This window comes from Staurois parvus, unplaced genomic scaffold (assembly GCF_062004578.1).
Source record: "Staurois parvus isolate SC_StPar_1 unplaced genomic scaffold, SC_StPar_1.0 ptg000394l, whole genome shotgun sequence".
In the NCBI taxonomy this organism is placed as follows: domain Eukaryota; kingdom Metazoa; phylum Chordata; class Amphibia; order Anura; family Ranidae; genus Staurois; species Staurois parvus.
The window spans coordinates 7,237,049-7,252,468 of record NW_028318190.1 but is presented as its reverse complement, the minus strand read 5'-3'; the positions used below and the strand labels follow the sequence as shown (position 1 = coordinate 7,252,468).

The window sequence follows — 15,420 nt, the reverse complement described above, 5'->3', positions numbered from 1 at the left end:
TGTTATCAGACTGACTCACTGCTTTTTTGTGTTTGCCCAAAGATGAATGCTACTTTCAAGTTAATTTCATCTTTTATACCATATCTGACTTTACAGTAAGGAAATTGTGAATCACTGATTTTTTTTAATCTGCTTATATTTTGTCTCTCTTTGTTCCCCACCCCCTCCCCCCACCCATCATTACTGCCTCTCTGTGCTTTGCTATGTTATGTAGACATGCATGCTGTAAATTTTAATTTTGTTTTGTTTCAAATGCATTCATTGATTGAAGAGTTTCGTTTTGTTATATTTGTTATGTTGAACCCATTCTTTTTCAGAATTCGTTTTGTATGTACAGCATTCGTTTCATATATTTGTTGGTCTGGGTGGATTAAAAATGTTTTGCAGTTTTTCCAGAAGATTGCTATATAGTATATATTATCGAATTGGATGGAATCGAATCTGAAGGATTTGATATTTTCGTATGCTAGTCCAACCCACCAAGAGGAATGGCATGAGCTGTAGACATATGCTGTTTGTTTCATTCAGGATTGAAATTTGGACAAATTTGTTTTGGAGATTCAGGTTTATCAGAATTTCCCAAACACAACAGTAATGAACTTCAATGAATCTGAAATAACAAACTAAATTCTGTCTGAAATCTGAATCGAATTAGAATACAAGATTAGAATAAGATAGAATAGAAAATAACGGAATACAATAGAAAAGAATAGAAAGTAAAAGAATAGAAAATAAAATAGAATTGATACAAAAAAAAAGAAAATAATAGAGCAAAATAGAATAGAAAATAAAAGAATAAAATAGAAAATAAGGAAATAAAATAGAAAGGAATACAATAGAAAAGAATATAGTAGAAAAGTAAATAAAAGAATTTAATAAAATAGAATAGAATATAAAATTGAAAATTAAAGAATAGAATAAAATAGAAATTAAAAGACTAGAAACGAATAGAAAAGAATAGAATTGAAAAATATAACCATCTTCTGAAATTCAAATTTTGAATAGAATAAATTCAAATTCTAATAGAATAGAAAAGAATAGTATAGAATAAATTAGAATATAACCGTCTTTCGAATTTCGAATAGAATAAATATGAATTTGAATAGAATATAAAAGAATAGAATAAGAAAAACAATAGAATAGCATAAACTAGAATGTAATTATCTTAAGAAATTCGAATTTGATTAGAATAGAAAATAATAGAATAGAAGAGAATAGAAAACATTAGAATATAACTATCTTCTGAAATTCGAATTTTGAATAAAATTAATTTGAATAGAAAAGAATAGAAAATAAAATAAAATAGGAATAAAATACAATATAACTGTTTTCTGAAATATTTGTTTCAAATATAATTAATTCAAATTAGAACAGAATGATCACCTCATATGCCATAGCAGCATCCTGATGACCCCATGTGCCATACCAGCGTCTTGATCACCGCCATACCTCATACCAGCGTCCTGTGTACCGCCATACCCCATACTAGTGTTGTGATTGCCCCATATGTCTTATCAGCATCTGGATCACTGCTATTTGCTGTACTAACACCCTGATCAACCCATACAAGAGTCCTGAGCAACGCTATACCCCATACCAGCATCCTGATCACTGCCATAACTCATACCAATTATTTTTCATTCTTAGATATTTTCTATCTCCAGACTATGGGAACAGCTATGGGAAATCAGTTTGCTTCCAGTTTTGCAAATGTATATCTGGGTCATTTTGAAGAGAAATATATATCTTCCTCTATGAATCCTTTTTTTCCACAATATTAACCACTTGCCGTCCACCTGCTGTTTATAAATGGCACTCCAGGGGCGGGTTGCTGTTCATAAATGGCACCCGCCATTTCTAGCTGTGCGCGCTCCCTGGGAGCGCGCAGCACCGCAATCCGGTGCCCGCTGTGTCCTCCGGACACAGTGAAACACCAATTGTCGGACGGGACCTCTGTACGAGGTCCCGATCATGTGATCACTAATTGGCCAAACAGTGATCACATGCAAAGTAGTAAGCAAGATGTCACTTGTGACATCATTGCTTACTACATGTGAAATCTGTGAATGATCACAGAGGTCACATGGTACAAGGCTATTCACAACAGCCTTGTACCATGTGACAAGCTGTGACCAATCACAGCTCACTCAGTAGTTCTCAATGGCTGCAAGAATGCAGACAGAGAGAAAGAGAAATGATTGCTTTTACATCCTATATGGGTGTAAAGGAATCACTGTAAAAAAAAAAAAAGTCTTCATCACCCCCCACAAGTAGTACAGTGTCACCATGGTGACACTGTACTGCTAGGGTGACAGTATGTAAAAAAAACAAAACATAAATAATAATATAAAAAAATTAAATAAAAATGTAAAAAAAGTTTAAAAATTATAATTTTTGGTTATAAACTAATTTGGCTTATTTTTTTTTTACTAAAAAGATAACGGAATACATTTCGGCCAAGATTTATGATGAAAGATTATTTTATTTAATTTTATAAGAAAAACACTTTTTAAAAATGTTTTTGGACTAAATGTACATGTAAATGTACATAGCAAAAAAAATAAAAATCCCAGCGCTGAATAAATAGCACCAAAATAAAGCTTTATCTGTCTCAACAAAATGGTAAAAAATTCATATGGGTACAGTGTTGCATGACCACTCAATTGTCATTCAAAGTGTGATAGTGCTGAAAGCTGAAAATTGCCTTTGACAGGAAGGGGGTAAAAGTGTCCGGACAGGAAGTGGTTAAGAGATATATTGGTGATATAATCTTCATCTGCGAAGGTGAGCCCTCATAAAATGTCCTTTTTGTCCAATATCTAAATGACAACACTTATAGACTTTCATTTATTAGCCACACTCATCCTACATCTATGGAATATCAAGATATAATTCCAGATGTAATTCTGACAGGCAATCAAGATGGAAGGATCACCACTAAAACCTTTTTTTAAGAGTGTTGACAGCAACAGTTATTTGAATTTTAACAATTGCTAGTACAAACCTTCGCTAAGGAACATACCTTTTAGCCAATTTAAGAGGCTCAGAAGAAATTGTACTTCAAACATAGATTTTATGAACCAATCTAAAACTTTTAAAGGTAAGTTCCCTCATAGGAATTATCCAAAACGTCTAATAGATAAGCCTTTAAAAAGGGCTGGTGCTTTGACACAAGATAAATGTCTCCAAAAAACCCAGAGGAATGTGGACAATAAATATACCCAAGCTCCCAGATTCATTACTAGATACAAAAAAGATCAAAAAGTGATCAAAAATATCCTTTCCAAACACTGGCATATATTGACTTCAGATCCCCTGTTGAAGAATGATCTCCCATCTAACCCAAGATTGATCTTCTGCAGAGCATCAACTTTGAAAAATGTGCTAGCGCCCAGTAGATTAAAATCCCCAGAGGGCTATCACCTTTGTGCCCCAGTGTTGTCCACATCTGGCTGCTTTAAATGGACCTCCAGATGTCTTAGCTGTCAAGCTTTGGGACCCATGACTAGCAACACCCCAATGAACATAATTACTTCCAACAGTACAGGTGTAACATGGCCCATTACACAGTTTCTCAAATGCTCCTCTCAGTATGTGATATACAGTCAGGTCCATAAATATTGGGACATCAACGCAATTCTAACATTTTTGGCTCTATACACCAGCACAATGGATTTGAAATGAAACAAACAAAATGTGCTTTAACTGCAGACTGTCAGCTTTAATTTGAAGGTATTTACATCCAAATCAGGTGAACGGTGTAGGAATTACAACAGTTTGCATATGTGCCTCCCACTTGTTAAGGGACCAAAAGTAATGGGACAGAATAATCATAAATCAAACTTTCACTTTTTAATACTTGGTTGCAAATCCTTTGCAGTCAATTACAGCCTGAAGTCTGGAACGCATAGACATCACCAGACGCTGGGTTTCATCCCTGGTGTTGCTCTGCCAGGCCTCTACTGCAACTGTCTTCAGTTCCTGCTTGTTCTTGGGGCATTTTCCCTTCGTTTTGTCTTCAGCAAGTGAAATGCATGCTCAATGGGATTCAGGTCAGGTGATTGACTTGGCCATTGCATAACATTCCACTTATTTCCCTTAAAAAACTCTTTGGTTGCTTTTGCAGTATGCTTTGGGTCATTGTCCATCTGCACTGTGAAGCGGCGTCCAATGAGTTCTGAAGCATTTGGCTGAATATGAGCAGATAATATTGCCCGAAACACTTCAGAATTCATCCTGCTGCTTTTGTCAGCAGTCACATCATCAATAAATACAAGAGAACCAGTTCCATTGGCAGCCATACATGCCCACGCCATGACATGACACTACCACCATGCTTCACTGATGAGGTGGTATGCTTAGGATCATGAGCAGTTCCTTTCCTTCTCCATACTTTTCTCTTCCCATCGCTCTGGTACAAGTTGATCTTGGTCTCATCTGTCCATAGGATGTTGTTCCAGAACTGTGAAGGCTTTTTTAGATGTCATTTGGCAAACTCTAATCTGGCCCTCCTGTTTTTGAGGCTCACCAATGGTTTACATCTTGTGGTGAACCCTCTGTATTCACTCTGGTGAAGTCCTCTCTTGATTTTTGACTTTGACACACATACACCTACCTCCTGGAGAGTGTTTCTGAGCTGGCCAACTGTTGTGAAGGGTGTTTTCTTCACCAGGGAAAGAATTCTTCGGTCATCCACCACAGTTGTTTTCCGTGGTTTTCCGGGTCTTTTGGTGTTGCTGAGCTCACCGGTGCGTTCCTTCTTTTTAAGAATGTTCCAAACAGTTGTTTTGGCCACGCCTAATGTTTTTGCTATCTCTCTGATGGGTTTGTTTTGTTTTTTCAGCCTAATGATGGCTTGCTTCACTGATAGTGACAGCTCTTTGGATCTCATCTTGCGAGTTGACAGCAACAGATTCCAAATGCAAATAGCACACTTGAAATGAACTCTGGACCTTTTATCTGCTCATTGTAATTGTGATAATGAGGGAATAACACACACCTGGCCATGGAACAGCTGAGAAGCCAATTGTCCCATTACTTTTGGTCCCTTAACAAGTGGGAGGCACATATGCATACTGTTGTAATTCCTACACCGTTCACCTGATTTGGATGTAAATACCCTCAAATTAAAGCTGACAGTCTGCAGTTAAAGCACATATTGTTCATTTCATTTCAAATCCATTGTGCTGGTGTATAGAGCCAAAAATGTTAGAATTGTGTCGATGTCCCAATATTTATGAACCTGACTGTATGTCTTGTCCTGTCCATGCAATTTACAATATGTGGGAAGAACAATACAAACCTTCAGACAAATACTTTAAGTGATTCTATTATTTATTTATTTTTAAATAACAAACATGTCTATACTTACCTGCTGTGTACAGTGGTTTTGCACAGAGCAGCCTGGATCCTTCTCTTCTCAGGTCCCCCACAGGCTCTCCTGGCTCCTCCCTCCAGTCGGGTGCCCCGACAGCAAGCAGCTTGCTAAAGGGGCACCCTCTGCCGTGGCTTGGCCGCACCCCCTCTCTCTTCATTAGCTGACTGGCTGCAGAGACCCGGGACAGCCAAGGCTGTTGATCACATTGTTGGATCACGTTGAGGCTCAGGTAAGTATTGAGGGGGCTGGGGGCGCTGCTGCACAAAGAAGGTTTTTTACCTTCATGCATAGAATGCCTGATGCTTGAGAGGTTAATTACCTTGTGTGGCTGTTCCCCCCCATTTTTTTCACACTGAAACTGAAAAGACATGGAAAATCTGCTGAGAGAGTGCATTTTTACTGAGAATCTGAAAAATGACAGGGGTGGAGGGAGAGAGAAGGGGTCTGGAGAGAGGGAGAAGAGATCTGATTATTAGAAAGGGGTGGGGAGGTGGGTGAAAGAGAGAGGGGGTGAGACAAAGAGAAAGGGGGGTGATAGAGAAGGAGAGAGAGGGAGGGATGAAAGAGAGAGGGGGAGTGAAAGACATAGGGCTAAGAGGGAGAGGGGGAATGAGGGAGAAAGGGGGTAAGAGAGAGAGTGGGGGTGAGCGAGAGGGAGGGGGAAGAGAGAGGGATGGGTGAAAGAAGGAGGAATGAGAGACAGAGGGCTAAGAAGGAGAGGGGGGTGAGAGAGAAAGGAGGTAAGGGAGAGGAGGGGGGTGAGAGAGGGGTAAGAGAGAGAAGGGGTTAGAGAGAGGGAATGAAGAGGGGTGAGAGAGTGGGTTGGGGGTGAGAGAAAGACAGAGAGGTGGGTAAAGGGGCAAGAGAGAGGGAGGGGGTGAGAGAAAGGTGGGCAAGGGGGGTGAAAGAGAGAGGAGGTGAGAGGAGGGGAAGGGGGAGAGAGAGGGGAGGGTAAGAGATAAGGGGTGAGAAAGAGGGGGGTAAGAGGGAAAGGGCAGGTGAGAGAGAGAGGGGGGGTGAGAGGGAGAGAAGGGAGTAACAGAGAGGGGGGCTGAGAGAGAGAGAGAAGGGGTGTGAGAGAGTGGGTAGGAGAGAGAGGGGCGTAAGAAAGAAAGGGGGTGAGAGGGGAGAGAGGGGGTAAGAGGCAGAGGGGAGTAAGAGAGAGAGGGGAAGAGAGGGGGTAAGAGAGAGAGGGGAGTGAGAGAAAGAGGGGATGATAGTGAGAGGGTAAGAGAGAGAGAGAGAGGGGGGAGTAAGTGAGAGAGAAGGGGTGAGAGAGGAAGGAGTAAGAGAGAGGGGGGTGAGAGAGAGGAGGGGTAGGAGACGGAGAGGGGCAAGAGAGAGAAGGGGTTTAGAGAGAGAGAGTGAGGAGGGTTAAGAGAGAGAGAGGTGGGGGATGGGTGAAAGACCGAGAGGTGGGTAAGAGGGCAAAAGAGAGGGAGGTAGTGGGAGAGAGTTGGGTATGTGGGGGGGGGGGCGTGAGAGAGACAGGGGGTGAGTGGAGGGGAGGGTGAGAGAGAGGGGGTGAGAGGGAGAGATGGGAGTAAGAGAGAGGGGAGTAAGAGAGAGGGGAGTAAGAGAGAGAGAGAGGGGTGAGAAAGAGAGGGGGTAGGAGAGAGAGGGAGGTAAGAGAGAGGAGTTAGGGAGTGAGGAGGGTTAAGAGAAAGAGTGGGAGGTGAGAGAAAGACTGAGAGGTGGGTAAGAGGGCAAGAGAGAGAAAGGGGGTGAGAGAGAGGTAGGTAAGGGGGGGGCTGAGAGAGAGAGGATGTGAGGGGGGAGGGGAAGAGAGAGGTGGGGGTAAGAGAGAGGGCATGAGAAATGGGGATAAGTAAGAGAGAAGGGGTGAGAGAGCTGGGGATGAGAGAGAGGGGAAAAAGAGAGAGGGGGTGAGAGGGAGAAAGTGGAAAAGAGAGAGAGAGTGGAGTAAGATAGAGAGGGGGTGAGAGAGAGAAGGGGAGATAGGGGGTGGGTAGGAGAGAGAGGGGAGTAGGAGAGAGAGGGTGTGAGAGAGAGAGAGTGGGGGTAAGAGGGGGGGGTAGGAGAGAGGGGGGGAAGAGAAGGAGAGAGAGGAGAGGGGTGGGAGAGAGGGGGGATGAGAGAGAGAGAGAATGGAGAGAGGGGTAGGAGAGAGGGGGATGAGAAAGAGAAGGGAGAGGGGGATAGGATTGACAGAGGGGGTAGGAGAGAGGGGGAGTAAGAGAGAGAGGGAGTGAGAGGAGAGAGAGAATGGGTATCAGAGAGAAGGGAGAGAGGGGGGAGAGAAGGGGGTGGGGTGAGAGAGAGAGAGAAAGGGGTAAGAGAGGGGTGTAGGAGAGAGGGGGGAGAGAGAGAAAGGGGGTGAGAGAGGGGAGTAAGAGAAAGAGGAGGTGAGAGAGAGAAGGGGTGAGAGAGAGAAGGGGGTAGGAGAGAGAAGGGAGAGAAAGGGGTGGGGGTGAGAGAGAGGGCGGTAGGAGAGAGAAGAGAGAGAAAGGGGTGGGGGTGAGAGAGAGAGGAGGGGTGAGAGAAAGGGGGGTTTGCTTATTTTCCCTCCCTTCCTTCCACCTCTCCCTCCCTTCTACCCCTCCCTTTCTTCCTCTCCTCCCTTCCTTTTTTCCCTTACTCCCTCCCTTCCTCCCATTTCTTTCCTTCCTCCCTCCCCTTTCTTCATTCCTTCCTTAGTTCTGCATAAAACATTTAACAGTGCCATTTCATGAGATACTTTACGAGGGCGTGTTTAGAGATGATATTTCTAATACTAATAACTGTATTTACATTGTGATCAGATGTGTCATTGGACACAGTTGATCACGTGGCAAGAGGGCACTGTGATCGGCCCTTTACACACTGGGAGTGACTTGGCATGCAATTTGCATTCCATGTGACTTGCAAATAGCATGCCAAGTCGCACCCTATTGGAAGCAATTAGAGCCGTCAAATCGGTGCGGTTCCGACTTGGACGGAGCCGCACCGATTTATAAAGTAGTACATGTACTATTATTGGTGCGATTTGCATAGACATCTATATCAGATGTCTTGCAAATCGCACCTGAAATCGGCATCTCACCCGACTTTGAAATCGTGCGACTTCACTGTAAGTCGCACGATTTCAAAGTTGGGCTTGATGTGCCCGAGGTGTTACTATATCATGTGATTAGCTGTGTCTAATAGATAATTACTGCCTGCTTCTCTGAACTGGTAGTAATTCCTTTTCAATCTGTCACAGTTATAGCACAGAAACTGGTGCAGAGTAACCAATTCATTTCTAACTTCAGCTTGTTCAATTAAAGTGGAGCTCCACCCAAAAGGGGAAGCGCCGCTTGTTTACACCCCCTCCACTGCCACATTTGGCATTTGGGGGGGGCAGCGGCTACCTGGTTTTGACAGGTACCCGCTCCCACTTCTGGCTCAGTTCGCCGCAGTGAACTGAGCCGAAAATTCAGCCCCCCTCAGTCTTCTGGGACACTTCACAGGTCCCAGACTACGGGACCAATCATAAGGCGCAGCGTGACTTGCTCATGCACAGTAGGAAGCCGGCTGTGAAGCCACAAGTCTTCACTTCCAGTTTCCCTTACTTGCTGGCACCAGGAACCTGGAAACTAGTGAAGACCTAGCCCAGGTGATGGTGCTGGACCTCTGGACAGGTAAGTGTCTTTACATTAAAAGTCATCAGCTAGTCTTTGTAGTTGCCAACTTTAAATTTTTTGGGTGGAGCCTGAAACTCCTCTTTAAGATTTGACAGTAAAACCTGGAAACTGATTGGTTTGCACCAGTTTTATAAAAGTGGCGGTTGCAAAACTACCTGAATCTGGTGGACATGTTGGTACTGGTACTGAAACTGGTGCAGAGTTCATGAATTAGGTGCAGGACATGTTTAAAGTGGAACTCAACCCGTTGATTTAACGGTCTCAAAAAACAGTTACATTCCCTGTTTGCCAGGAACAATAACTGTCATATTCCTTGTGTTCTCAACCAAACTGTCACATCATCAAATGTCTGGTGTCATAACTCATCACATGTGCAGCATCATGCCAGTTGCAGATCAGAGGCTAAATCTGGGTACACACTATAAGAAAGTCGGGAGAACGATCGTCCGGTTCTTCTCAATGTTTCCACAGCAAGTCAAACCTCAGGATGATACTAACTGTATGAAAATACTCAAATAACAAAGGTTTTTTTTTTTTTTTTTTTAATACAGAAATGCTGTAGCGTAGATTTTTGTTTGTTTCTGATCATGCGCAATCTTTCTTGTAAAAATAACAGTACACATTAAACGAAAATCATTCGTTCTCTTCACGTACAAGAAAAATTTGGGAGTTTGTCCCTTTGGAAATTTTCATTTGGAAAATCTGAATTGGATGTTGAAAGTTGTGTACACGCTATATGAAAATCGAACGATTGTTCCTCATATGGGATTTTTTCTTCTGACTTTGTGTACCCAGCTTAAGATTGCAGCTTCCTTGGATGAAAAGGATAGAAGGGTTTAGTTCTGCTTTAAAGTGACCATACCTCCAGAAAAGTCTTATTGCATTCTCGATTTCCTCTCATAGGGTGAACGGGCACACTTGGCGTGGCTGGTGCAACTTACAGAACTTGGGTAATGGCACAAAAACAAACCGATATTTAAAACCTGTTTACACTACGCATAGTGGGAACTTGCCTTCCATCCCACGTTTTTGTATGCAACGCTCCTAGTGCAGCCCATTCACTTGAATGGTCTGTACATGTGCCAAGGAAGCTCATGCACCTTTTCAGGCAGGGAGTTTTGTGTCTTTTTTTAACCTGTGTTTATGTGTGACAAAACGCACATCTACAAACAGAGGTTGGGGTACCATTAAAAATTTGGCTCCATTCACACCTATGTGTTCTGGGATTGCGAGAAAAACCCGCCATAACGTGTTTCACAGTTGCAGTGCCAGTTATTCTTAATAGCACCCCAAGAGTGGCTAGAAGATGCCCATTTTGTTGTGACAAAATGCACTAAAAACAGCATTAAGCTCACTGCTAGAAGAGTTGCAGGAGCTTCTCTGGCACGTTTGTAGCAGGTAGGGCAGCCTGATTAATGGGCTGCTCTAGGCGCATTGTGCAAAAACCAAGCAAAAGAAAAATGGTGTAGTGCTACCCTCGTGAGGGCCGCTGTGTAGTGGGTACCCTAAAGCCTCTCCCTGTACAGCCAGGCAACATGTATTTCTCACACAGACTTGCATCCAAAGACAAAGACCAGTCCATGAGTTTGATTTTGTTGTTTTATTAAAGAATCAGCTTGGATAGGAAAATAGTGATTATGGGATGCTCAGTTTGGCTTGAATCAACGAAAGGGGGACACTTCCTTCCTATGTACAAAGGCAGATCCTGGACTGTTCTTCTCCTGAAAGCCATCAGTCAGTGTGGATCAGTAACAACTACCCTTTTTGGCTGAGGAACTAGCAGCCCCTCAAAAAAAATCAGCTTAACTTGTCGTAGATACATGCAGAGATGTCTTCTCTCCCCATGCAGAGCTGCTCCTAGCTCCACGTCTACCGACACTACCAGTCCTCCTGGCTTCCTGGAAGATCTCCTAGGACAAGGATAAAGGATTGAGCCCAGTGCTGTCCTTAGAAAGCTTGCTACGTGTGATGGTTTTTCTCCTTGGGGATCCCAGAGAGTGCTGCTATACTCACACTGTCCTCTTGGCTCCCTGCTGCTCCAGGTCTCAATCCCATTCATGCCTTTCTCCTGAATGTATTTTCCCAAGCCAGCCTGATGGCCGACCCCCTCCCAAGACCTAGAGGACCCATCACATGCAATTTTTTCTGCACTCCATCTTCCACCCAACTCCTGTCAGCCTAACTCTCCCATATTTATGAGCCAGTCCACCATGCTACCACCTGTTAATGGCAGTACTCCCATGAATATGCAGATTAGGTCTCCACCCCTTCCTGCTTACCAACTTCTGGAAAGGTCCTCCAGAGTCAAAAGGCAATAAAGCCACAACCTGTGAAGTCATCCAGCTGACCTGCAATAACCGAACCTCAGTGACAAATTTCCCATGAGTCATACACAATGATTTTACCCATAATTCATTACACTATTCTAGTAGCACACTAGAGGGTACTACACTGGGAACACAAGATTCTGCTTGTGCGCATGAGGCCTCAACACCACCGCAACATGCATTTTGGTGTGTTTATTCGCACGTTCCTGGAACGCACCAATATTTTATTGTTATCACAGGTACTTATATAGCGCTGTCAATTTATGCAGCGATTTGCATATTTCTACATTCACATCAGTCCCTAACCTGTACAATCTAAGGTCCCTAACTCACATTCATACTAGGGCCAATTTAGACAGGAGCCAATTCACCTACCAGCATGTCTTTGGACTGTGGGAGGAAACCAGACTACTTGGAGGAAAACCACGCAGGCACAGAGAGAACATGCAAACTCCAAGCAGGTGGTGCTGTGGTTGGGATTCAAACCAATGACCCTAGAACTCCTAGGCAGAAGTGCTAACCATTTAGCCACTGTGCTGCCCATAACATGAATGGATCCTAAAGTTAACCACATGGGGCACTAATAAAAATATACAATTTAATTCTAAATTGACTGGCTTCCCCTTAAGTGGCTAGGAAGAGGCCACAGGAGATGAGCAGGACTGAACTGCAGGAAATACAGTCACGTGTGTACTCTGGAGGTACAATCACATTGCTGTGTCTCACCGAACCCCTCCATCAGCAGTGTCATACGCTTCCTGTATGTCCTCACCAGTCCGTAGTGTGAATAGCTCCTCCTGTAGTCATACCCCCACCACTGACCGGAGACTGACTTGTCCCCCCCCTTCCAGGAATGAGCGTGACCCAGCGCCCACAAGCTGAGCGCTCCCATTCCTCCAGTAGGCGGGTCCTAGCCGCTGTCAGTATCCCAGGCGCGTCCAAGTGATGACAGCGGACAGCAACTCTCTACTACGTTCTTTCTAAGCGCCTTTCTTCCAGCCTCCCGCTACCCCGCCCCCTTTCTTTCACCGCCTCTTTAGTGGGCGCGGCCAGGCTCTGGCTGACAGCGGCTGAAGGCGGGCTATACCACTTCCCCTTCAAAGGGGGTTATTTGTGTCGGTTGTGGTGGCCGGGACCAAAGCGTGAATTGGGGATGTGAGAGGTGGACATGCCGGCCCCGGCTCCCCCAGCTCCTGCCTTCGGGGCTGCCTGGGATACAACGGCTGCAGAGCTATGACGTCACCGAGCTGCAGCTGGGAGGTATGACACCATTTGCGGTGAGTGGAGCCTGACAGGGCCTCTTTTTTTTCGGGGGGGGGATGTGTTTCTTTGTGCTGCGTGTATATGAGGCATGGGACTATACAAATGTGTGCCCATGGCAGGCATTCTACAGGGGCTGTGTTATTATTGTCACACCTCAGCCTGCACATATACCACATGGTGATATTATTAGGTGACACCATCCACTCCAGACCTTTTCAGCACACTTCATTCCATTCGTCTGCTTCTTATAGTAACCACAACAACCAAATCATTACGTTGTTGGAAATTAAAGCCCAACTCCGGGCAAAAACGTACATCCCCAATCTGTTCTGTAAACCATTATTGAAGTCAACTTTCTGGGGCGCCTCGCCACCACCATTTCCTACCACCAATCCAGATGTGCAGGTTATCCCTTTGTCTGGTCCCCATGTGATGACATCATCTTTCTCATGGGTCCTTTATGAACCCCACTGCTAGGCAGCCAATAGGAAGTGTTCCTGTGCCCCAAAGGAGGACTCCACGTCAACACAGGTGTCAAACTGGCAGCCCTCCGGCTGTTGCAAGTCCCATGAGGCATTGCAAGATTGACAGTTACAAGCATGACTCCCAAAGGCAGAGGCATGATGGGACTTGTGGTTTTGCAACAGCTGGAGCGCCGCCAGTTTGACACCCCTGATGTAAACAGAAGTGGAGTGAAGGATGCAGGACCTGAATGTCATGTGATCACAGGTTTGGGTAAGTAAAAAATGCATTTAGCAAGTGTTTGTGTTTGCTTGGTTTGTTTTTTTTTTTTTTTTATTCCAGCATTTAGCTAGAGCGGTGGTCTCCAAACTGTGGCCTGGGGGCTGGATGTTGCCTTTTGCTTGGTTTTATCTGCCCCTTGGGGCACTATTCCATACGCTGGCTCCAACATTGGGACATCATTCCTACCACTGACGCCAACAATGGGGCCCAAATCCTCCCATTTACACAAATGATGGTATACAATTCCACCCAATATCACCAACAATGGGGCACTATTCCTCCCAATGACATCAACGATGGGGCACTATTTCTCTTGCTGACACCTACAATCAGGCACAATGCCTTCCAAAAACAAATAAGGCACACGTCCTTCCACAGACACCAGTAGTTGGGCACTATTCATTCCACTGACACCTACAGTAGAGCACAATTCCTCTCACTGACACCAGTGCTGGGATACAATTGCTTCCAATGACACCAATCATGGGGCACCATTCCTCCAATTAACACCAACCATGGGGCACCATTCCTCCCACTGACACAAATGACAAGCTACTATTCCACCCACTGATGCCAGTGATGGGGCACAATTCCTCCCACTGACACCGATGATGAAATATTCCTTCCACTTACACCAACGATGGGATACAATTCCTCCCCTAATTCTGTTGTTTACTCGCAGTGAAGCCAGGACATTTTCTGCTCTGACTTCCAACAGTCAGGCCCCCTTAAATTCTGAAAGACAGTTAACTGGCCCTTTGTTTGAGGGTAGTAGACATGAGGGGTGGAAGGGGGTTTGTTTTTTGCCCAGAGATGCCCTTTTAAAGTGGACCTTCATGACCTTCATCCCCTCCCACCCACCTCTAACAATTGTGCAGGTTTTTTTGTGGGGGGGTACCCTCTTCCTCTTCTTCCTTTTCTTCTTCCTCCCCTTCCTCTTCTTCTTCCTCCCCTTCCTCTTCTTCTTCCTCCTCTTCTTCCTCCTCTTCCTCTTCTTCTTCCTCCTCTTCTTCTTCCTCCTCTTCTTCTTCCTCCTCTTCTTCTTCCTCCTCTTCTTCTTCCTCCTCTTCTTCTTCCTCCTCTTCTTCTTCCTCCTCTTCTTCTTCCTCCTCTTCTTCTTCCTCCTCTTCCTCCTCTTCTTCTTCCTCCTCTTCCTCCTCTTCTTCTTCCTCTTCTTCTTCTTCTTCTTCTTCTTCTTCTTCTTCTTCTTCTTCCTCTTCTTCTTCTTCTTCTTCTTCTTCCTCCTCCTTCTTCTTCCTCCTCTTCTTCCTCCTCCTCCTTCTTCTTCCTCCTCCTCCTCCTCCTCTTCTTCCTCCTCCTCCTCCTCCTCCTCTTCTTCTTCTTCCTCCTTCTTCTTCTTCTTCTTCTTCTTCCTCCTTCTTCTTCTTCTTCTTCTTCCTCCTTCTTATTCTTCTTCTTCCTCCTCTTCTTCTTCCTTGCAATTTTTCATTTTTAACATATGCACAGGTACCCCTGGTCTCACTTCCTCTGCATTTGTCTAGGTGTGAATGATATCCGCTTGGCCCACCTACAGCCTCCTGGTACACCATTACACATCCCATGAGGAGGATGCAGGATCAGTCTCACAGCTCTGCTATGCCTCACGCATGCGCAGTGGGGAGCCGGCTGTGAGACGTCAAAGTCACATCCAGCTCTCAAATCCAAGTCTGCCGTGTCAGAGAGCAGAGGTCCAGCAAGGAATTTACTGTGGGAAATAAAGCGCTGGACCCCATGAGCTTGTCAGGATTAGTCTCTTAAAAGTCAGAAGCTACAGTACGTGTAGCTGTTGCCTCTGTAGAGCTTGTTTACATGTGTGATTTAGGGGCGTAGGTAAAACCCCATGATTGAGCCCTGCTTTTACAGCCATTGGTGGCTAGAGATGTTGATCACCGGGTCCCTGCTGCAAATTCCCTGCCAACACCTGGCGATCGCCGAGGAACAGTGACGGGAGAGACCTGTGTGTAAACAAAACAGGTCTCTCTCCTACCAGCAGTAACATACTGCTGTGTACTTCTCTGCACAGCAGAGAAATACATAGCAGCATGTTTCCCTAGTAAAGCACACATGGCAAAACAGCACGCAGTTA

At 44.7% G+C, this 15,420-nt stretch overlaps 1 protein-coding gene and 1 long non-coding RNA gene across 4 annotated transcripts in view; one reads left to right on the top strand and one right to left on the bottom strand.

The window, feature by feature from the left end:
- Window positions 1-10,585: 10,585 nt before the first annotated feature.
- LOC149455445 (uncharacterized) lies at window positions 10,586-12,310 on the bottom strand. Its single transcript, XR_016314066.1, has 2 exons — window positions 12,100-12,310; window positions 10,586-10,910 (listed from the first exon to the last, which is right to left on the bottom strand). It is a non-coding gene; the product is annotated as an uncharacterized LOC149455445 (long non-coding RNA).
- HIVEP3 (HIVEP zinc finger 3) overlaps window positions 12,266-15,420 on the top strand; it is a 192,720-nt gene continuing 189,565 nt past the window's right edge. For all 3 annotated transcript variants that reach the window (XM_089686294.1, XM_089686293.1, XM_089686292.1), the window contains exon 1: window positions 12,266-12,604. The gene's annotated coding sequence lies outside the window, so the exon portion shown is untranslated. The remainder of the gene's footprint in view (window positions 12,605-15,420) is intronic.